General features: G+C 47.9%; 3 long non-coding RNA genes across 3 annotated transcripts; all 3 read right to left on the bottom strand.

Moving 5' to 3' along the window:
- Positions 1–7,467: 7,467 nt before the first annotated feature.
- LOC311215445 lies at positions 7,468–13,051 on the bottom strand. The gene is made up of 4 exons (XR_014618897.1): positions 11,869–13,051; positions 11,700–11,749; positions 11,213–11,306; positions 7,468–10,295 (listed from the first exon to the last, which is right to left on the bottom strand). It is a non-coding gene; the product is annotated as an uncharacterized lncRNA (long non-coding RNA).
- Positions 13,052–13,056: 5 nt separating this feature from the next.
- Positions 13,057–18,451, bottom strand: LOC311215446. The gene is made up of 6 exons (XR_014618898.1): positions 17,882–18,451; positions 14,267–14,327; positions 14,056–14,106; positions 13,848–13,924; positions 13,246–13,311; positions 13,057–13,157 (listed from the first exon to the last, which is right to left on the bottom strand). It is a non-coding gene; the product is annotated as an uncharacterized lncRNA (long non-coding RNA).
- A 2,619-nt stretch (positions 18,452–21,070) lies between these two features.
- LOC311215544 lies at positions 21,071–21,492 on the bottom strand. Its single transcript, XR_014618907.1, has 3 exons — positions 21,394–21,492; positions 21,218–21,265; positions 21,071–21,118 (listed from the first exon to the last, which is right to left on the bottom strand). It is a non-coding gene; the product is annotated as an uncharacterized lncRNA (long non-coding RNA).
- Between the last annotated feature and the right edge of the window lie 944 nt (positions 21,493–22,436).

Genomic DNA, 22,436 nt, shown 5'->3' with positions numbered 1-22,436 from the left:
CCCTAACCCTAACCCTAACCCTAACCCTAACCCTAACCCTAACCCTAACCCTAACCCTAACCCTAACCCTAACCCTAACCCTAACCCTAACCCTAACCCTAACCCTAACCCTAACCCTAACCCTAACCCTAACCCTAACCCTAACCCTAACCCTAACCCTAACCCTAACCCTAACCCTAACCCTAACCCTAACCCTAACCCTAACCCTAACCCTAACCCTAACCCTAACCCTAACCCTAACCCTAACCCTAACCCTAACCCTAACCCTAACCCTAACCCTAACCCTAACCCTAACCCTAACCCTAACCCTAACCCTAACCCTAACCCTAACCCTAACCCTAACCCTAACCCTAACCCTAACCCTAACCCTAACCCTAACCCTAACCCTAATGGCGGATCTAACCCTAACCCTAACCCTAACCCTAACCCTAACCCTAACCCTAACCCTAACCCTAACCCTAACCCTAACCCTAACCCTAACCCTAACCCTAACCCTAACCCTAACCCTAACCCTAACCCTAACCCTAACCCTAACCCTAACCCTAACCCTAACCCTAACCCTAACCCTAACCCTAACCCTAACCCTAACCCTAACCCTAACCCTAACCCTAACCCTAACCCTAACCCTAACCCTAACCCTAACCCTAACCCTAACCCTAACCCTAACCCTAACCCTAACCCTAACCCTAACCCTAACCCTAACCCTAACCCTAACCCTAACCCTAACCCTAACCCTAACCCTAACCCTAACCCTAACCCTAACCCTAACCCTAACCCTAACCCTAACCCTAACCCTAACCCTAACCCTAACCCTAACCCTAACCCTAACCCTAACCCTAACCCTAACCCTAACCCTAACCCTAACCCCTAACCCTAACCCCTAACCCTAACCCCTAACCCTAACCCTAACCCTAACCCTAACCCTAACCCTAACCCTAACCCTAACCCTAACCCTAACCCTAACCCTAACCCTAACCCTAACCCTAACCCTAACCCTAACCCTAACCCTAACCCTAACCCTAACCCTAACCCTAACCCTAACCCTAACCCTAACCCTAACCCTAACCCTAACCCTAACCCTAACCCTAACCCTAACCCTAACCCTAACCCTAACCCTAACCCTAACCCTAACCCTAACCCTAACCCTAACCCTAACCCTAACCCTAACCCTAACCCTAACCCTAACCCTAACCCTAACCCTAACCCTAACCCTAACCCTAACCCTAACCCTAACCCTAACCCCTAACCCTAACCCTAACCCTAACCCTAACCCTAACCCTAACCCTAACCCTAACCCTAACCCTAACCCTAACCCTAACCCTAACCCTAACCCTAACCCTAACCCTAACCCTAACCCTAACCCTAACCCTAACCCTAACCCTAACCCTAACCCTAACCCTAATGGCGGATCTAACCCTAACCCTAACCCTAACCCTAACCCTAACCCTAACCCTAACCCTAATGGCGGATCTAACCCTAACCCTAACCCTAACCCTAACCCTAACCCTAACCCTAACCCTAACCCTAACCCTAACCCTAACCCTAACCCTAACCCTAACCCTAACCCTAACCCTAACCCTAACCCTAACCCTAACCCTAACCTAACCCTAACCCTAACCCTAACCCTAACCCTAACCCTAACCCTAACCCTAACCCTAACCCTAACCCTAACCCTAACCCTAACCCTAACCCTAACCCTAACCCTAACCCTAACCCTAACCCTAACCCTAACCCTAACCCTAACCCTAACCCTAACCCTAACCCTAACCCTAACCCTAACCCTAACCCCTAACCCTAACCCTAACCCTAACCCTAACCCTAACCCTAACCCTAACCCTAACCCTAACCCTAACCCTAACCCTAACCCTAACCCTAATGGCGGATCTAACCCTAACCCTAACCCTAACCCTAACCCTAACCCTAACCCTAACCCTAACCCTAACCCTAACCCTAACCCTAACCCTAACCCTAACCCTAACCCTAACCCTAACCCTAACCCTAACCCTAACCCTAACCCTAACCCAAAAAAAAAAAAAAAAAAAAACCCTAACCCTAACCCTAACCCTAACCCTAACCCTAACCCTAACCCTAACCCTAACCCTAACCCTAACCCTAACCCTAACCCTAACCCTAACCCTAACCCTAACCGCGCGGATCTAACCCTAACCCTAACCCTAACCCTAACCCTAACCCTAACCCTAACCCTAACCCTAACCCTAACCCCTAACCCCTAACCCTAACCCCCTAACCCTAACCCCCTAACCCTAACCCCCTAACCCTAACCCCCTAACCCTAACCCCCTAACCCTAACCCCCTAACCCTCTAACCCTAACCCCCTAACCCCCTAACCCCCTAACCCCCTAACCCCCTAACCCTCTAACCCTCTAACCCTCTAACCCTCTAACCCTCTAACCCTAACCCTAACCCTAATGGCCCTAACCCTAACCCTAATGGCCCTAACCCTAATGGCCCTAACCCTAACCCTAACCCTAACCCTTAACCCTAACCCTAACCCCCTAACCCTAACCCCCTAACCCTAACCCCCTAACCCCCTAACCCTAACCCCCTAACCCTAACCCTCTAACCCTAACCCTAACCCTAACCCTCTAACCCTCTAACCCTAACCCCTAACCCCTAACCCTAACCCCTAACCCTCTAACCCTAACCCTCTAACCCTCTAACCCTCTAACCCTAACCCCTAACCCTAACCCCTAACCCCTAACCCTCTAACCCTAACCCTAACCCTAATGACCCTAACCCTAATGACCCTAACCCTAACCCTAACCCCTAACCCTAACCCTACCCTAACCCCTAACCCTAACCCTACCCTAACCCCTAACCCTAACCCTAACCCTCTAACCCTAACCCCCTAACCCTAACCCTAACCCCCTAACCCTAGTTCCCGAGAACTACATTTCCCGGTATGCTCTGGGCACCCAACATGGCCTCCCGGAAGTCCAGAGTCCGAGAACTTCATTTCCCGGTATGCTCTGGGAACCAAACATGGCCTCCCGGAAGTTGAGAGTCCAAAAACTACACCTCCCACCATGCTTTGGGCACTCAACATGGTCTCCCGGAAGTCCAGAGTCTGAGAACTACATCTCCCGGCATACTCTGGGCAATTAACATGGCCTCCCGGAAGCCCGGTGCCGGAAAACTACGCCTACCAGCATTCCCCAGGCAGCTGGCTTGACCAATCACAGGCCGAGTGTTCGAGAAATACATTTACCGGCACTCACTGTAACCCAAGCACTTACCGGCCTTTCAAAAAAGCCTCAAGCCCTAACACTAAAAAACTTCGAAACCCCTACAGGCATAACCCAAACTGTTTACCACACTAAACCCCTGAAGTACTATGCCTGAAAGCCCTAACCCAAACACTTAAGATGCTCAAAACCCAAACCCAAAACATTAGGATTCTCAAAGCCCTAAACAACAAAATTAGAACGCTTGAAGCCCTAACCCCAAAACAGTAGGATGCTCAAAACCCTAACTCTAAACATTAGGACGCTCAAAACACAAACCAAAACCCTAAACTTTAGGACGCTCTAAGCACAAACTGAAAACATGAAGACACACAAAACTCTAACCCAAGAATTAGGATGCTTAAAACCCAAAGCCCTAACACAAAACATTAGGATGCTCAGCACCATAACCCAAAAAACTAGGACGCTCAAAACCCTAACCGTGGAGAACCTAACCTGAAAAAAAAAAATAAATAAATAAAAAAGGATCTTAACACACTAACCCTAAGTAACTGACCAAAAATAAAACCCTAGGACCCTAACCCTAAAAAACATAGCAACACTCCATCCCAAAAAAAAAACCTCTAAAACCCTAACACGCTAACCCTGAAACCATTAAAACCCTGTTAAAACTCCAACCCAGTTACACACCAGTTACCTCCCTTAAGGGATATAGAGGAGCTCTCTCAGATACGGCAGTTCTACTTCTCGTGCATGCAGCAGGTGGTTGGTCTCATTCTGGTGCTGATGGTGTTGAAAGCTGGGGCAACGGTGGTACTGCTGGAGATACCACAGCCACCGCAGGTGGATTGTTAGGATAGGGAGATGGTAGGTTATCCAACGGCTCCCGTTTATTATCTTTTTCTTTTTCCTGTTCTTCTTCTTCAAATTTCTTATCTGCTTGTAGTGTAAATATTGAGGCTGGAAAAGGACGTGAAGTCCTCCTGATCCATAATCCTGCATAATCACTTTCTTCCTGGCTAAAAGGTTCCTTTGAATTAACATGGATATTTAAGGCCTGGCAAATCCAGTCTTCGAAGGATCCAAAAACAGGCCGAAAGACATGTAGTCTTAAAGGCTCCTTTGGCCATTCTGTCACACAATACTGCACCATTTTTAATTTACTTTTTCCTTTTCTGGGGTCCCTATCATTCCAATTTCTAATCGTTATTCCTAATGGACTTTCTGGTGGTATGACTGGTAATTTGCTCCCTTTCTTCTGGTCTCTGGTCTTCGATTTTGTCTGACCCGTCTAGGAATGTTACTGTGGCAATTCCCACAGCCCTTGGTTACCTTAATAAGAGTGTCTTACAGAGGATTTAAGATCTATCACCCACCCACAAATCCTATAGGAATCCCTTCGTTCCTTCACTGGCCAAGTCCCTGGCAGGAGATTGGAACCGTGGTTAGAAGACCTCCACAATCGCTTCGGAACTGAATTCCGTCTCAGTCACACTCTTACACACACAGGCAACCGAAACCCACCCAACAGAACAGTATACGCTTTAAACGCTTATGACTCCATTGTCTTCATTCAGATCTTCACACGCAGAATTACGGGCAAAATATAGTGCTGCAGCCAGCAAGGGAACTGAAAAAAAATCAAAACCTTTGCTTACCTTTATTCAGGTTCAAGATGCCATTAGTCCCGACCTGACTCGAACAGCAGCCACCAAATGGTGGGGCGCCTCTCCTAGATAAAGTAAGAATTCAGGAACCAAAGCCCTCCCGGACAAGCCCCCAGTTGTCATACATGACTGGGTCCCAAATTGGATTGCAATTAAATTTTACAATTTATTAAATGAATAGAGGTAAACAAGCAGTTGTGCGCAAACAGATATACTGTGCCTGCTGCCCTTCAACACGTGCCCAGAGGCAGACTGGATGTCTTTGCCAAAACAGTCCGGACAATGTATTAGTACACCCATGCACTGCCACGTTAGCTGTCATTGCTAACTGCCAGGCAGGACAGCTCCAGACCAAACACATACACACACAGGCACGCCACAAACACTAAAACAAAACACACAACACAAGGCACAAGAAAAAGTGACCCCCCCGGAGGGAAGCCCTATGGCAACAGCAAGTCAGAACAGGTGCTCTGCAGCAGACCCAAGGAGAGACTCAACAATCAGTCGCATCGCACCCGAAGGCTGCCGCACACTCTGAGAAACCAAACCTACCAGTCCTGAGCAGCTCCCCACCTCCTCCTGCCAACCACGCTCAGCACACACACTATTTGCCCCTCAAAAAAACAAAACCTTAGAACATACACACACACAAAAAAAAACAAAACATCTGAGATCCATAAATGCCAAAAAGACGTGCACGCACAGCAGCCCCTGCAGAGGTAATCACAGACATACCCTTTGCAGAGGAAAGAGCAGACTCTGATAGAACCCTGCTCGGGCTCTTGGTAACGCTGCATCTACACTGCCAAGCCACATGTAGCATGAAATGAAGCTGGTTTTAGTCCCCTGGAAAATTACACAAGTAGGTTTGTACATCTAGAGATTAAAATATAGCTCAAAAAACAGAAGCGTATCCCACCATCGCAAAGAACAGTGAGCCAACAACCTCTACTAAACATCCCTCTGTTAAGTGAATTCCAAGCACTTAGAAATCCAGAAATCCATAGACTCCAGCCTGCCTAGAGAACCCTGCAGCTGACTGAAGGAAAACAAAACACTGACCCCAAAGAGCAGCCCAGGCAGAAGGAACTCTCTGATGCCATGCCTGGGGCTCATATACCATTTGGCCCTGCCCAGCACCCAAACCCAATCACATTGTAAAGGGGAGGGACAAAGCACAAGAAAGTAGGAGCAGAGCAGGAGCAGCAGATTTTCACTTTTTTTTTTTTTTTAATCTGCTTTACCTGAACAACATGCAGAGGACAAGAGACCTGGGGTGTTTCTAGAAGCAACAATCCCCATGCTTTTGCTGCAGCTTTTAATATTAAAAGGACAACACAACCAGTCAAGTAACTGGAACTTTTTCAAATGGAATTACGTCAAACAGGTTCATCATCACTTGCAAAAACAGAGAACCAGCAATCACTAGCATGCCAGAGCTAATACCCACCTCCTGCACAACGCTCGCTACTACTAATGCAACATATCATTGTGCAATACCTCTCTGTTCCTGGTTCCTTTAACTCACCTGCTCAGTAGCTCCAACTGAGAAATGTGCCCGGGCAGCACCGCGCTGAAATGTGCCCCAACGGACTTATTCTTTAGACATGAAGCAGGTGACCCTGCTCACTCTCTAGGCACTACTGCACTTATGCGGTCAAGAAACATTACCCCACGGTTTCCCAAAAACAACGTACCTGGCAACCCCTCATAAACATACCTCAAATATGTGAATTCCATGCACATAAAGCCTAGAAGGCTTTATGGTCTAAAGACTCGACAGACAGCAAACACACAGGCAAAAGCTCCAGAAATATAACAAACCGCCCCTAACCCTGAGAAAGACCACTGCTTATATGCCCAATGCTGCCATTTTCAGATACATGCTCACACAGGGAGCCTCCATCATACATTTCTCCTAAACCCTGCTCCATCACTTTGCCACCAAGGTTGTGACTTTGATAAGATTTGACATATAGGCAAAGACTCACAAAAAGCCCTGTAATTCTGCAAAAATCATAAGGGACCCAGAAACACAAAGCAAACACACAAAATAACATCGCCATACTATCCGTAAAACTGCTGTAATAACTACTCACCTGAGGAAGAGCTGCATGCAATACAGGCACCTACTACTTAGATTGCTTTACTATGACAGATCCTACCAGTTGCCACCTCAAAAAGACATGCATACCGGTTTCTACTTGAAAATGCATCAGTCCATAGACTCTGACTCACCTAAAGAACCCTGCAACTGACTGAAGGAAAAACAAAGCACTTACCCCAAAGAGCAGCCCAGGCAGAAGAAGCTCTCTGATGGCACACCTGCAACTCAGTTACTATTAGGTCCCACCTGGAACCTGAAGCCAATCACATGGGAAAGTGCAGGGGGAAAGCACAAAAAAAGCAGAAAGAAGAGGAACAGCAGCTGTGGTTTTATTACCTTATTTATATGGCTTAGCTCAACAGCATGCAGAGGGCAGACATGAGAACTGGGGTGTTTCTAGAAGCTACAATCTGTTGTCGATGGAAGAAAGACACAGACGCCCAATATGAGTGAACAGTGAACTTCAACTTTAATGGATAGCTCAGTCGCCTTTTATCTAGTTCGAACATAATCAACTCATACATATTGCAAAAACTAAGCTCAGGATTGGCTAACACTTTCCTATCTTGTCAGTTAGTTCCTCCCTCTTTTAGCTACCGTCCCGCCTTAGGGACTTGCCCAACCACACAAGGGCATCGTGTCCTTGGGCCTGATTGGTTCTCAACCGGCTGCGCACGTGCCCAGGCTCATATGAGTTGAGTACGGTACCTCCCTAGCCCATGACCTCCTAACTGCTCAACATCCACGTGTCCTACCTCACTTAACCATTCCTCCACAATTCCCCCATTTTTATTTTGTGCTACAAATACCTTCTCTGTGAGTTGCTCTAGTTTCTTAGTTAGGCAGTTAAAGGTTACATACGCAGCAATTATAATCAATATAATTATAAGTAGAAAGCAAAGTCCCTCTTTAACTAACAAAACCCATCCACCCGTGTTCCCAAAAACAGATTTAAGCCAACCTTCAAACCAACTATCTTGTACTACAATTTTTTGTGTATGATCCCTTAACCATTTCAACTGGTCGTGAATTGACTGACCATGGTCGGAAAGATTAAAGCAACACATTCCTTCTACATCTTCACACCCATGTCCCTGAGCCAAGAACAAGAAATCAATAGCGGCCCTATTTTGCAGCACAGCGTGCCTTAGGCTTTCCGTGTCTTGCGACATTTCAGAAAGAACTTGTGTGTTTACATTTGACTGTTTAACAGCCCAACAAGCAAGCTTATTTATGCTAGCCAAAGCGTGTGCAGTTCCTACAGTCAGAAAAAGATCCATTAAGCAGAGTAATACAGGCAGAGTATGGTGCTAACATTTCACTCAGTTCCTTTGGGACCCCTATCGGGACCCCAAACAAGCATGTTCTGAAAGGGTACATAACATAACACAACTATACAACTTAACCCTAATAACACTACAATTACTGTAAGCACTTAATGGTAACACAATTAATAGTAAGTAACACAACTTAGTAGTAACACACTTAAACCTAATCACTTGATGGTGATCAAAGGCTGTTCTTGATAGTCGTCGAGGTGTCACAGCCCACGTCATTGTCAGAATGATTATCAGGAACCTCTTCCTGGTCGTCTTCGGCGTGTGCAGATTCTAAAGCTGCTTCAGTCCACTTTGCAGTGATCCACTGGGTACCTGTTTCTGGCACCACTTCAAAATCTCTATAACATTTTATAACATTTTTGCAAGTAACTCTTTAACCACATTTATCACAATACTACATGCAATGATGATTGACACCACAGTGAACAAAATCCTTAATCCCTCTTTGACTAATCCCAGTAACCATCTATGCATTGTTTCAAACAAATCAGTGAACCATTGATTGAAAGGATTGATACCATATTGACTCTTTCTCATGTGCTCTTTCAAGAAAGTAATGGATTTGTGAATTGACTCATTACGATCAAAAAGTTTTAAACAGTACGTTCCCTTAAGCTTCTCCAAGTGGCTACTTCGCACAATGACTCCATACTTGTGAAACATGATTTTGCTCGACCAGTACTAATTTCCTATGATTTCAGCCTGCACTATGGCAATAAATGCGCTCTCACTAACACAGTACACAGCACACTCACACACCCAGAGGCCTCTGGCACATCTCACTCTCAATCATACCACAACCTCAATCATACCACACGAATATAATTTAGAATGATAAGCAAACAAACAAGTATTGCCTCTCATTGTGTTCCTCGTGAAGTGACTTGCAACACTTTGTTTTAAAACCTTACCCTTACACAAATACTTTCAACACAAAATACCTGGACATTTAAGAATAACACATACAATTATTAACACTCCAGTTAGTATCCCTTTTTCATTGCAAGGTAAACCTCTTATAAAAAGAATGCCAGAGAGAAGCAGTACAGCCGCCGCTGCTTCCATGGTTACATCAGACAGGCTGCAGGGTCCTGATGTCCATCCCTCTGCTCTGTGCCGACTCGCCACACGGTGAGGGTCAGCTGCCGTTCGATTCCGCGGAACTCCGAGCACAGCACTGCTCGTGGCGGTGACTGAGGGGGGGGGAGGCTCCCACTGCCCCGTAGCCCCCTGAGGCAGCGTTATCGTTCTCACTGAAGGCGGCAGTGGGCAATCCCCAGCTCCAACACTTCCCGGCAATCCCAGTCGCTCTGTAGCAGCAGTAGCGACTCTCTGCTCAGCCTGATGTATAACTAAGGCGTTAGTGACTGCTCTCCAAGGCTTCAATAATTTTTTAGCAGCCTTATTTTCATTAATAACTTCATCAAACAATTTGTCCCCAAATTTACGCCACTCTGTTTGTTCAAAAACTGTATCAGGATTGATAAAACAACCCTGCATTACTCCATATGCTAATAATCCTGGTAAATCCTTTTTGCAGTCTATATCTGAAGTGATCCGCTTTTCTAAAAAGCATTCGAGCAAAGCATACGCCGCTTGTCTCTCCATACCTTTATATACGTCGGTTGCAGCCTTTGCAAAGACCTCAGCGGTGCTTCTCCGGCGGGACCCTTTATAGGCTCATCCCGGGTGCGGGGACTCCCTTCCACCTTCCGAGCTGTGGGTGCGGGGACTCCAAGTTTTCGTCCCTTTCACCTTTCAGACCTCGGCAACGCGTGACCGGCGGGATCCTCTCCCGGGTGCGGGGACTCCACATCCCTTTCACCTTCCCGACGCAGGTGAGGGGATTCTTGTCCCTTCCACCTCCTGGGCTGCGTTGCAGGACCGGTTCCTCCCTTATTCCGTCCAACCGTGGCCCAGGATCACCGCCAGCAGTGTCCAAATCCCGTTCAGATCGGTCCCTGTTCGGGCGCTATTTGTTGTCGACAGAAGGAAGACACGGACGCTCAATATGAGTGAACAGTGAACTTCAACTTTAATGGATAGCTCAGTCGCCTTTTATCTAGTTCGAACATAATCAACTCATACATATTGCAAAAACTAAGCTCAGGATTGGCTAACACTTTCCTATCTTGTCAGTTAGTTCCTCCCTCTTTTAGCTACCGTCCCGCCTTAGGGACTTGCCCAACCACACAAGGGCATCGTGTCCTTGGGCCTGATTGGTTCTCAACCGGCTGCGCACGTGCCCAGGCTCATATGAGTTGAGTACGGTACCTCCCTAGCCCATGACCTCCTAACTGCTCAACATCCACGTGTCCTATCTCACTTAACCATTCCTCCACAACAATCCCCATGCTTTTGCTACAGCTTTGAATATTAAAAGGACAAAATGACCAAGCAAGTAGCTGAATTTTTTTTTTTTCATCTGGAATTAGCTCAAGCTTTTATTTACATAGAAAGAAAAGTCTAGGAGCAGAACTGATTACATGCCAAAAAAGAATTCAATTCCATTCCACTCACAGGAAAAATCACTTACTTCAGTAAGCTGAGAACCAAAAGGCTATGCTGATGTGTTAAAACACATTACAGGACACTGGGTCCAGGCCCTCCGCTGCACCCACTTAAAATCCATCCCTACACTCACCAAGGTACAACCCCAACCCAAACACAGACGCAGCATTTCAGCTTCAACACAGTTTTGGGAACTGGTAGAAAGGACACCTCATCCTCAGCAAGGTGTGCTCAGGCTACACAGGACAGGGCTTTGGGCACCTCTTTGCCTACCAAAGAAGACAGCCATCAGCACCTGCTTTGTTCAGATTCTAAAGACTAACATCACAGCCCACATTGCCTGGGACACCTGAGAAACAGAAGAGAAAGCAGCCATACCGTTTTCAAGCCATCCCTGCACATGTTGCTCCTTGATGATCTGCAACCTCTTCTCAAATCCTCAACTGCTTCTGTGGAGAGCCTGCCATGGCACCTGCAAAGCAAGATGGATACCCTTCGCAGTCACCTTGTGCTACTTGGCAGTTCTGCTCCAATCCAGCTCACAAACAGCCCGCCCTTCTCGTGCTGCTCTTTAGAGTGCAGCTTAGCCCCTCTGAGCCTGTGCGACACACCTGTGAAACAAAAAGAAAAGCATAGGCCTAAGCAGCATCCAAAGCCACAGCACAGCTAGGACAGTTACTCTCATCTGCTCCCTTACCTCGGCCCCCTCACCTGCCCTCGAGGCAGATGCTTCCATCTGCTCTCTTAGGCCAGCTACAACACACCTCTGAAATATAAACAGGATTTTTACTGTATTTTGTGTAGTTAACTAACTGCAGTGACAACTGCACCCCTAAAGTACCTGCTACATCTGTTCATCGCTCACCTTGCCTAAAGCAGCTATGCTCAAGTCCCACGTTGTACACTGTGTTGCAGCTTTAACAAATGAAAACAGTCACAATATAATCATTCAGCGGCCAGCATTAGAACCCATCCCTCAACAACAGCAGGGACCCCATTTACAAATTATCGTTTCAAAACAGCAGCCCCATTACCTCAGCACCTCAGAAGTAGATCAAGCCTGTCACTGAGCTGCCTACCCAGTGCTGAACAGTTCCAGATGGAGCTCTTTCCTGTGACAGGTTCCAAAGGTTTACACTCTACTGGGGACAGGAAAGAAATAAGAATAAACATTTCAAAACCCCATATCTGTAACCTTTCAAGATTCAACAGACCTCCTCAAGCACACCGTTCAAGCACTTATGCGAGCAGCTGCTCACAAGCAGATATACTCTCCCACCTCCACATCTGCCAAACACCACAGAGATGACTGTGCCAGCTGCCTTTCAGTACGTGCCCAGAGGCAGACCGGATGCCTTTGCCAAAACAGTCCAGACAATGTATTAGTACACCCATGCACCGCCACATTAATCACTAACTGCCAGGCAGGACAGCTCCAGACCAAACACATACACACACAGGCACGCCACAAACACTACAAAACACACAACACAAGGCGCAAGAAAAGGTGACCCCCCATAGGGAAGCTCTATGGCAACAGCAAGTCAGAATAGGTGCTCTGCACCAGACCCAAGGAGAGACTCAAATGTCACGACACGCGACTGGAAGCAACTGCCAGAACTGGGATGATGGAGGCCTAAAAAGCCTGCCTTCAAGACAACAGACCAGAAGGATGGGGACTGAAAACCCCATAAGACGATGCTTAGGAATTCAATTCGCAACAAGAGCTCCTGATGCGGCCCAGATGACTTCTGCAAGAGTGAGGATGGAAACAGACGCCATCTCAAACCGAATATGATGCACAAGACCTGAAACAGACCTGCTCTTTAAGCAGTGACTGCAACTCAAGAAGTGCTCAGATCAGAGTCATGATGACAAAACATGCATTGAGGCCCTTCAGCACCACTACCAAGTCGCCTGTCTAGTCAGTCCAGTGTCAAAAGCTAGGAGGATATCAAGACCCGAGAAGCACAGAACAGACATCGCAGAAGCAACACAAGACAGACAAACAGAAGGAAACTGTCCTGCCTGGCACACGCACTCACTCTACAAAATAATCCCGCCTCTTCTATTAGCCTGGTGACCCAGCCACAAGCAGCCTGAACGTGACCCAGCCTGTGCCACCCTCACCGTGGAACCAAGTCTAGTCAGCCAGCTGGCTCCATGCTGCTCTGACTCCCACCTCCCATTAGCCACCCCAGATATGCAAATACCAGGTGCCCCCCAACTTAGCTCTCAGGTTGCTGAATGGTAAAGTCCCTCCGCTTCAAGAAACGCACAGGCACTGATTGTCATCTTAGTCAATTGCCAGGCTCATCATCAGCTGCAAAAACAGAGTACCAGCATTCACTAGGACGCCGGCCCCATTGCTCACCTTCTCCACAATGCTGACCACTACTGATGCAACATACGATTGTGCTCACGTGTTCCTCTCCGAGTCCAAGCTCCAACAGTGCAGCCAGCGTCATCCACACCACCTGGGAAAACAAAGGGATTAAATTATCGTTGCGTTCACAAGAAGTCAGTCAATGGTGGTTTTTTTTTTGTTGTTATTGTTCTTTTTTGTGTGTGTGTTTCCTGTATTTATTTATTTTTTTAGTCTGCTTTAGCTCAACAGCATGCAGAGTGCAAACAAGAGAACTAGGGTGTATCTAGAAGCAACAATCCCCACGCTTTTGCTGCAGCTGTGAATATTAAAAGGACAATACGACCCAGCAAGTAACTGGAACTTTCTTAACTGGAATTAGCTCAAACTTTTATTTACATTGAAAGAAAAATCTAGGAGCAGAACACATTATACACCAACAAAATTAATTCCATTTCATCCCCAGAAATAAATCACATACTCTCATCCCCTCCTGTACCTCAGCCGCTTGCCTGCCCCACGTGGCAGATGCTTCCATCTGTTCCCTTTACCCACTTATAGCACCTTTAGAAGGCAAACTGGAATTTTACTCTATTGGATGTAGGAAAATAACTGCAGTGACAACCGCGCCCCAAAAACAACAGTTACCTCTGCTCATCACGCACCAGAGTCACTGCAGAGGCAGCTCGGGTCAAGACGTCCTGCACTGCGCACTGCGTTTCAGCCTGAACAAAAGGAAAAACACAGGCAGAAGATAAACATTCAGCTGACAGCAGTAGCACCCATCCCTCAACAACAAAAGGGACCCCATCTTTAGTTTTAACCTTTCAAAACAGCAGGCCACTTGCCTCGGTACCTGCAAATTAGGTCCAAGCTTGAAAGGAGCAGCCAGCATCACCTACACCACCTGGGAAAACAAAAGGACAAAATGACCACTCTTCTTGCAAGCACACACCTGCCACACTGCTCCTCTATCCCACACAGCCTCACCTCGGACCCTCACAGGGAAACACCTGAGCGTCTTCCCTTCGCTTCAGATAAGGGATGACCAGGCTGACAACACTCACCTTCCCTCAGAGCTTCGTGACATGAGGATTTCCCTTTCCTGTCCACGACTGCACAAAGCACCTGCAGACACAAGAGAAACGCACACTCTGAGGCACCTCACAGCCACAGCGTACCTACTGCAATACCTCTCTCTTCCCAGCTCCTGTAGTTCAGCTGCTCACCAGCTCTAACTCAGATTCTTCGCTCACAGCACCACAGCAAACTCTGCCCGGGCCACACAACACACACTACACAAGCTACAATGGCTAAGACACACAAACTGGAACATTCCTGCCCAACAATCAGTCGCATCGCACAGGAAGGCTGCCGCACACTCTGAGAAACCAAACCTACCAGTCCTGAGCAGCTCCCCACCTCCTCCTGCCAACCACGCTCAGCACACACACTATTTGCCCCTCAAAAAATAAAAGCTTAGAATATACACACACACAAAAAAAAACACTGAGATCCATAAATGCCAAAAAGACGTGCACGCACAGCAGCCCCTGCAGAGGTAATCACAGACATACCCTTTGCAGAGGAAAGAGCAGACTCTGATACAACCCTGCTCAGGCTCTTGGTAATGCTGCATCTACACTGCCAAGCCACATGTAGCATGAAATGAAGCTGGTTTTAGTCCCCTGGAAAATTACACAAGTAGGTTTATACATCTAGAAATTAAAATATAGCTCAAAAAAAGAAGAGCATCCCACCATCAAAAAAAAAAAAAAAAAAAGAGCCAGCAACCTCTACTAAATATTCCTCTGTTAAGTGAATTCCAAGCACTTAGAAATCCAGAAATCCATAGACTCCAGCCTGCCTAGAGAATCCTGCAACTGACTGAAGGAAAACAAAACACTTACCCCAAAGAGCAGCCCAGGCAGAAGGAGCTCTCTGATGTCATGCCTGGGGCTCATATACCATTTGGCCCCGCCCAATATCCAAACCCTATCACCTGGAAAAGGGGAGGGACAAAGCACAAGGAAGTAGGAGCAGAGCAGGAGGAGCAGTAGCTGGTTTTTTTTTGTTTGTTTTGTTTTGTTTGTTTATTTGTGGTTTTTTTTTTTAAATCTGCTTTACCTGAACATCATGCAGAGAACAGACAAGAGACCTGGGATGTTTCTAGAAGCAACAATCCCCATGCTTTTGCTACAGCTTTTAATATTGAAATAACAACACGACCAGTCAAGTAACTGGAACTTTTTCAAATGGAATTACGTCAAACACGTTCATTATCACTTGCAAAAACAGAGAACCAGCAATCACTAGCATGCCAGAGTGTTGTCGACGGAAGGAAGACAGGGACACTCAATATGAGTGATATGATCAGCAAGCTTCGATTTATTGGATAGCTCAGACGCCTTTTATTCCTTAACATATAATTAGCTCATACATATTACAAAAGTTAAGCTCATGATTGGTCCCCCTACGTCCTTATCTTATCAGCTTTTTCCTCATCCTTTCGACCGAAATAACACAGTCGGTACTTTCCCAAACCACCAACGGATATTGTGTCCTTGTGTCTGATTGGCTCAGACAAGTTGCGTGCGATGTTTGTCCAACTCGTAAAGATTCAGCTGTTTTATGTCTACGTGACCTATCTCAGTTAACCATCCCTCTACAATTCCCCCGTTTTTATTTTGGACTACTAATACCTTTTCTGTGACTTGTTCAAGCTTCTTAGTTAAGCAACCAAAAATTATTCGCGCAGCTATTTTTATCAATATAACTATAAGCAGAAAGCGAAATCCCTCTTTGATTAGACTCACTAACCAGTTAGACAGACCCCCAAAGATGGACTGCAACCAATTGTCAAGCCAACTAGGTTGTACTGTAATTTTCTTTGTGTGCTCCATCAACCATTTCAACTGGTCATGAATCGATTGACCATGATCTGAAAGATTGAAACAACACATTCCTTCAAAATCTTCACGTCCACGTCCTTGCGCTAAAAGCAAAAAATCAATTGCAGCCCTATTTTGTAACACAACATGCCTAAGACTATCCATATCTTGTGCCATTTCAGTAATAATTTCAGTTGTTACATTTGATTGCTTAACAGCCCAACAAGCAAGCTTATTAATGCTAGCCAAAGCATGTGCAGTTCCCACTGCTGGAACTAATGAAGCAAATATTCTCTCAGCAGCGCCCCATAATTCTACACCATCGTCACAGTCAGAACCTAAAGTCTTAAGAGCTCGTTTGGATCTCTGCGACAAGCTCTGGTTCCGGAGACTGTGTAAGTCCGGGGCGAACAATGTGAGTCGCCCTAGATAACATGGATCCCCAAACGCATTGGCAGGTATTCCTTGCCATGCACGATCCCCGCAAATCAAAAACATGCCAGGTGGCAGAGCCTTTGCAGTGTCATTATTCCACATCGGATTGTTATTAGATTTTGCTTCAGCTCCCAAAGCCCCCAGTCCTTGACTCCATACTTGTGAAATATGATTTTGCTCGACCGATCGCAACTAGTCCTGCTAGTTGCTTACAATCGACTCCCCATTTTTCTAAAAAGCACTGTAATGAATCTAGGGCTACTTCGTCCTTCATTTTCCTATGATTTTTTTGCCGGCACTAATTTCCTATGATTTCAGCCTGCACTATGGCAACCTGCACTATGGCAATAAGCACGCTCTCACTAACACAGTACATAGCACACTCGCACACACACAGCACAATTGCACACCCAGAGGCCTCTGGCACATCTCAATCTCAATCATACCACAACCTCAATCATACCACAAGAATATAATTTAGAATGATAAGCAAACAATACGTGTGGCCAATATAATTTAGAATCATAACCAAACAAACAAGTATTGTCTCTCATTGTGTTCCTCGTGAAGTGACTTGCAACACTTTGTTTTAAAACCTTACCCTTACACAAATACTTTCAACACAAAATACCTGGACATTTAAGAATAACACATACAATTATTAACACTCCAGTTAGTATTCCTCCAGCAGCTGAAAACATACTGTTTGTCTGCAGCTTCAGGAGATCTTTGCTCCTGTGGTGAGCAGCTGAGAGTGGAGTCCCCTCCGAGCAAAAACGCTCAGGGTGCACCTAGGGGCGTCCACGCCGCAGCCGATCCCCGCAGCCGAGCAGTGTCTCCTCAAGTCTGCCGGTGGTCATTTGGCAGTGTAATCTGCATCTCTGCACTCCTGCCCCGCAATAGAGCTAAGTCGTCATTACTAATCCATACAATGTGGCAACCCCACGGAATCTTATCCAGAAACATAGTTATAACACCGATCTGGGGACGAATAGTCTTTTTTGCATTGCAAGATAAACCTCTTATAAAAGGAATGCCAGAGAGAAGCAGCACAGCCGCCGCTGCTTCCATGGTTACGTCAGACAGTCTGCAGGGTCCTGATGTCCACCCCTCTGCTCTGTGCCGACTCGCCACACAGTGAGGGTCGGCTGCCGTTGTCCACTGATGCCTCTGGTCTACTGTAGCAACCCGATCTCAGATGTCCCGCATCGCACCGCGATTACTTCAATTTCCCGCGTCCCTCCGCAATTCCTTTTTCCGCGTCCCTCCGCAATTCCTTTTTACAGTCTATACCCTGCGTGCTCCGCTTTTCTAAAAAGCACTTGAGCAGATCATACGTCGCTTGTCTCTCCATACCTTTGTTTACGTCAGCACTGTTGCAGCCTTTGCAAGACCTCGGCGACGCGTGGCCGGCGGGACCCTCTATAGGTGCTCCCGGGTGCGAGGATTTAGCATTTTCGTCCCTTCCACCTCCTGAGCTGCATTGCAGGACCTGTTTCCTTCCCTCATTCCGTCGATCCGTGGCTCGCAGGTTCACCGCCAGCGGGGTCCGTGTTCGGGCGCCATTTGTTGTCGACGGAAGGAAGACAGGGATACTCAATATGAGTGATCAGCAAGCTTCGATTTATTGGATAGCTCAGACGCCTTTTATTCCTTAACATATAATTAGCTCATACATATTACAAAAGTTAAGCTCATGATTGGTCCCCCTACATCCTTATCTTATCAGCTTCTTCCTCATCCTTTCGACCGAAATAACACAGTCGGTACTTTCCCAAACTGCAAACGAATATTGTGTCCTTGTGTCTGATTGGCTCAGACAAGTTGTGTGCAGTGTTTGTCCAAATCGTGAAGATTCAGCTGTTTTATGTCTATGTGACCTATCTCAGTTAACCATCCCTCTACACCAGAGCTAATACCCACCTCCTGCACAACGCTCGCTACTACTAATGCAACATACAGTTGTGCAATACCTCTCTGTTCCCAACTCCTTTATCTCACCTGCTCAGTAGCTCCACCTGAGAAATGGGCCCGGGCGGCGCCGCGCCGAAATGGGCCCGGGCGGCGCCGCGCCGAAATGGGCCCGGGCGGCGCCGCGCCGAAATGGGCCCGGGCGGCGCCGCGCCGAAATGGGCCCGGGCGGCGCCGCGCCGAAATGGGCCCGGGCGGCGCCGCGCCGAAATGGGCCCGGGCGGCGCCGCGCCGAAATGGGCCCGGGCGGCGCCGCGCCGAAATGGGCCCGGGCGGCGCCGCGCCGAAATGGGCCCGGGCGGCGCCGCGCCGAAATGGGCCCGGGCGGCGCCGCGCCGAAATGGGCCCGGGCGGCGCCGCGCCGAAATGGGCCCGGGCGGCGCCGCGCCGAAATGGGCCCGGGCGGCGCCGCGCCGAAATGGGCCCGGGCGGCGCCGCGCCGAAATGGGCCCGGGCGGCGCCGCGCCGAAATGGGCCCGGGCGGCGCCGCGCCGAAATGGGCCCGGGCGGCGCCGCGCCGAAATGGGCCCGGGCGGCGCCGCGCCGAAATGGGCCCGGGCGGCGCCGCGCCGAAATGGGCCCGGGCGGCGCCGCGCCGAAATGGGCCCGGGCGGCGCCGCGCCGAAATGGGCCCGGGCGGCGCCGCGCCGAAATGGGCCCGGGCGGCGCCGCGCCGAAATGGGCCCGGGCGGCGCCGCGCCGAAATGGGCCCGGGCGGCGCCGCGCCGAAATGGGCCCGGGCGGCGCCGCGCCGAAATGGGCCCGAACAGACTAATTCTTTAGACATGAAGCAGGTGACCCTGCTCACTCTCTAGGCACTACTGCACTTATGCGGTCAAGAAACATTACCCCACGGTTTCCCAAAAACAACGTACCTGGCAACCCCTCATAAACATACCTCAAATATGTGAATTCCATGCACATAAAGCCTAGAAGGCTTTATGGTCTAAAGACTCGACAGACAGCAAACACACAGGCAAAAGCTCCAGAAATATAACAAACCGCCCCTAACCCTGAGAAAGACCACTGTTTATATGCCCAAGGCTGTCATTTTCAGATACATGCTCACACAGGGAGCCTCCATGATACATTTCTCCTAAACCATGCTCCATCACTTTGCCACCAAGGTTGTGACTTTCATAAGATTTGACATAAAGGCAAAGTCTCAAAAAAAGCCCTGTAATTCTGCAAAAATCATAAGGGACCCAGAACCACAAAGCAAACACACAAAATAACATCACCATACTATCCGTAACACTGATATAACAATTACTCACCTGAGGAAGAGCTGCATGCAATACAGGCACCTACTACTAGATTGCTTTACAATGACAGATCCTGCCAGTTGCCACCTCAAAAAGACATGCATACCGGTTTCTACTTGAAAATGCATCAGTCCATAGACTCTGACCCACCTAAAGAACCCTGCAACTGACTGAAGGAAAAACAAAGCACTTACCCCAAAGAGCAGCCCAGGCAGAAGGAGCTCTCTGTTGGTATACCTGCAACTCAGTTACTATTAGGTCCAACCTGGAACCTGAAGCCAATCACCTGGGAAAGTGCAGGGGGAAAGCACAAAAAAAGCAGAAAGAGGAGGAGCAGCAGCTGTGGTTTTATTAACTTACTTATAAGGCTTAGCTCAACAGCATGCAGAGGGCAGACAGGAGAACTGGGGTGTTTCTAGAAGCAACAATCCCCATGCTTTCGCTGCAGCTTTGAATGTTGGAAGGACATTACCACCAAGCAAGTAACTGAAGCTTTTCCTGCTGGAATTAACTCAAACTTTTATTTATGTAGAAAGAAAAATCTAGGAGCAGAATAGATTACACGCCAAAAAAAAAGTCAATTCCCTTCCACTCACAGGAAAAATCACTTACATCAGCAGGCTATCTGAGAACTAAAAGGCTATGCTGATGGGTCAAAACACACTACAGGACACTGGGGCCGGGACCTCCGCTGCACCCACTTAAAACCCATCCCTACGCTCACCAAGGTGCAACCCCAACCCAAACACAGACGCAGCATTTCAGCCTCAACACAGTTTTGGGAACTGATAGAAAGGACGCCTCATCCTCAGGGAGGCATGCTCAAGCTACACAGGACAGGGCTTCGGGCAACTCTTTGCCTACCAAAGACGACCGCCATCAGCACCTGCTTTGTTCAGATTCTAAAGACTAACATCACAGCCCACATTGCCTGGGATACCTGATAAACAGAAGAGAAAGCGACCATACCATTTTCAAGCCATCCCTGCACATGTCACTCCTCGATGATCTGCAACTTCTTCTCAAATCCTCAACCGCTTCTGTGGAGAGCCTGCCATGGCACCTGCAAAGCAAGATGGATACCCTTCGCAGTCACCTCGTGCTACTTGGCAGTTCTGCTCCAATCCAGCTCACAAACAGCCCGCCCTTCTCATGCTGCTCTTTAGAGTGCAGCTTGGCCCCTCTGAGCCTGTGCGAGACACCTGTGAAAGAAAAAGAAAAGCATAGGCTGAAGCAGCATCCAAAGACACAGCACAGCTAGGACAGTTACTCTCATCTGCTCCCTTACCTCTGCTCCCTCACCTGCCCTCGAGGCAGGTGCTTCCATCTGCTCTCTTAAGCCAGCTACAAATCAAATCTGAAATATAAACAGGATTTTTACTGTATTTTGTGCAGTTAAGTAACTGCAGTGACAACTGCACCCCTAAAGTGCCTGCTACATCTGTTCATCGCTCACCTTGCCAAAAGCAGCTCTGGTCAAGTCCTGTGTTGTACACTGTTTCACCTTAAACAAATGAGAACAGTCACAAGATAACGATTCAGCTACCAGCATTAGTACCCATCCCTCAACAACACAAGGAACCCCATTTACAATATTATAATTTCTAAACAGCAGCCCCCTTGCCTCAGCACCTCAGAAGTAGATCAAGCCAGTCACCGAGCTGCCTACGGAGCGCTGAACAGTTCCAGAAGGAGCTCTTTCCTGCGACAGGTTCATCCAAAGGTTTACACTCTACTGGGGACAGGAGAGAAATAAAAATAAAACTTTCAAAAACCCCATATCTGTAAGCTTTCAAGATTCGACAGACCTCCTCAAGCACACCATTCAAGCACTATGCAAACAGCTGCTCACAAGCAGATATACTCTCCCCCCCCCCCACATCTGACAAACAACACTGAGATGACTGTGCCTGCTGCCCTTCAGTACGTGCCCAGATGCAGACCGGATGTCTTCGCCAAAACACTCCAGACAATGTATTAGCACACCCATGCACTGCCACGTTAGCTGTCATCACTAACTGCCAGGCAGGACAGCTCCAGACCAAACACATACACACACAGCCACGCCACAAACACTACAAGAAAAACACACAACACAAGGCGCGAGAAAAAGAGACCCCCGGAGGGAAGCCCTATGGCAACAGCAAGTCAGAACAGGTGCTCTGCAGCAGACCCTAGAGGAGACTCAAATGTCACGACACGTGACTGAGAGCAACTGCCAGAACTGGGATGATGGAGGCCTAAAAAGCCTGCCTTCAAGACAACAGACCAGAAGGATGGGGAATGAAAACCCCATAAGACGACGCTTAGGAAATCAATTCCCAACAAGAGCTCCTGATGCGGCCCAGATGACTTCTGCAAGAGTGAGGATGGAAACAGACGCCATCTCAAACCGAATATGATGCACGAGACCTGAAACAGAACTGCATTTCAAGCAGCGACTGCAACACAAGAAGTGCTCAGATCAGAGTCATGATGACAAAACATGCATTGAGGCCCTTCAGCACCGCTACCAAGTCCCCTGTCTGGTCAGTCCAGTGTCAAAAGCTAGGAGGATATCAAGACCCGAGAAGCACAGAACAGACATCGCAGAAGCAACACAAGACAGACAAACAGAAGGAAACTGTCCTGCCTGGCACACGCACTCACTCTACAAAATAATCCCGCCTCTTCTA

The sequence above is a fragment of the Netta rufina genome, assembly GCF_964035555.1.
Source record: "Netta rufina genome assembly, chromosome: 16".
NCBI classification, from domain to species: domain Eukaryota; kingdom Metazoa; phylum Chordata; class Aves; order Anseriformes; family Anatidae; genus Netta; species Netta rufina.
The sequence above is the reverse complement of the archived record's forward strand: the minus strand, read 5'-3'. Positions and strand labels throughout refer to the sequence as shown.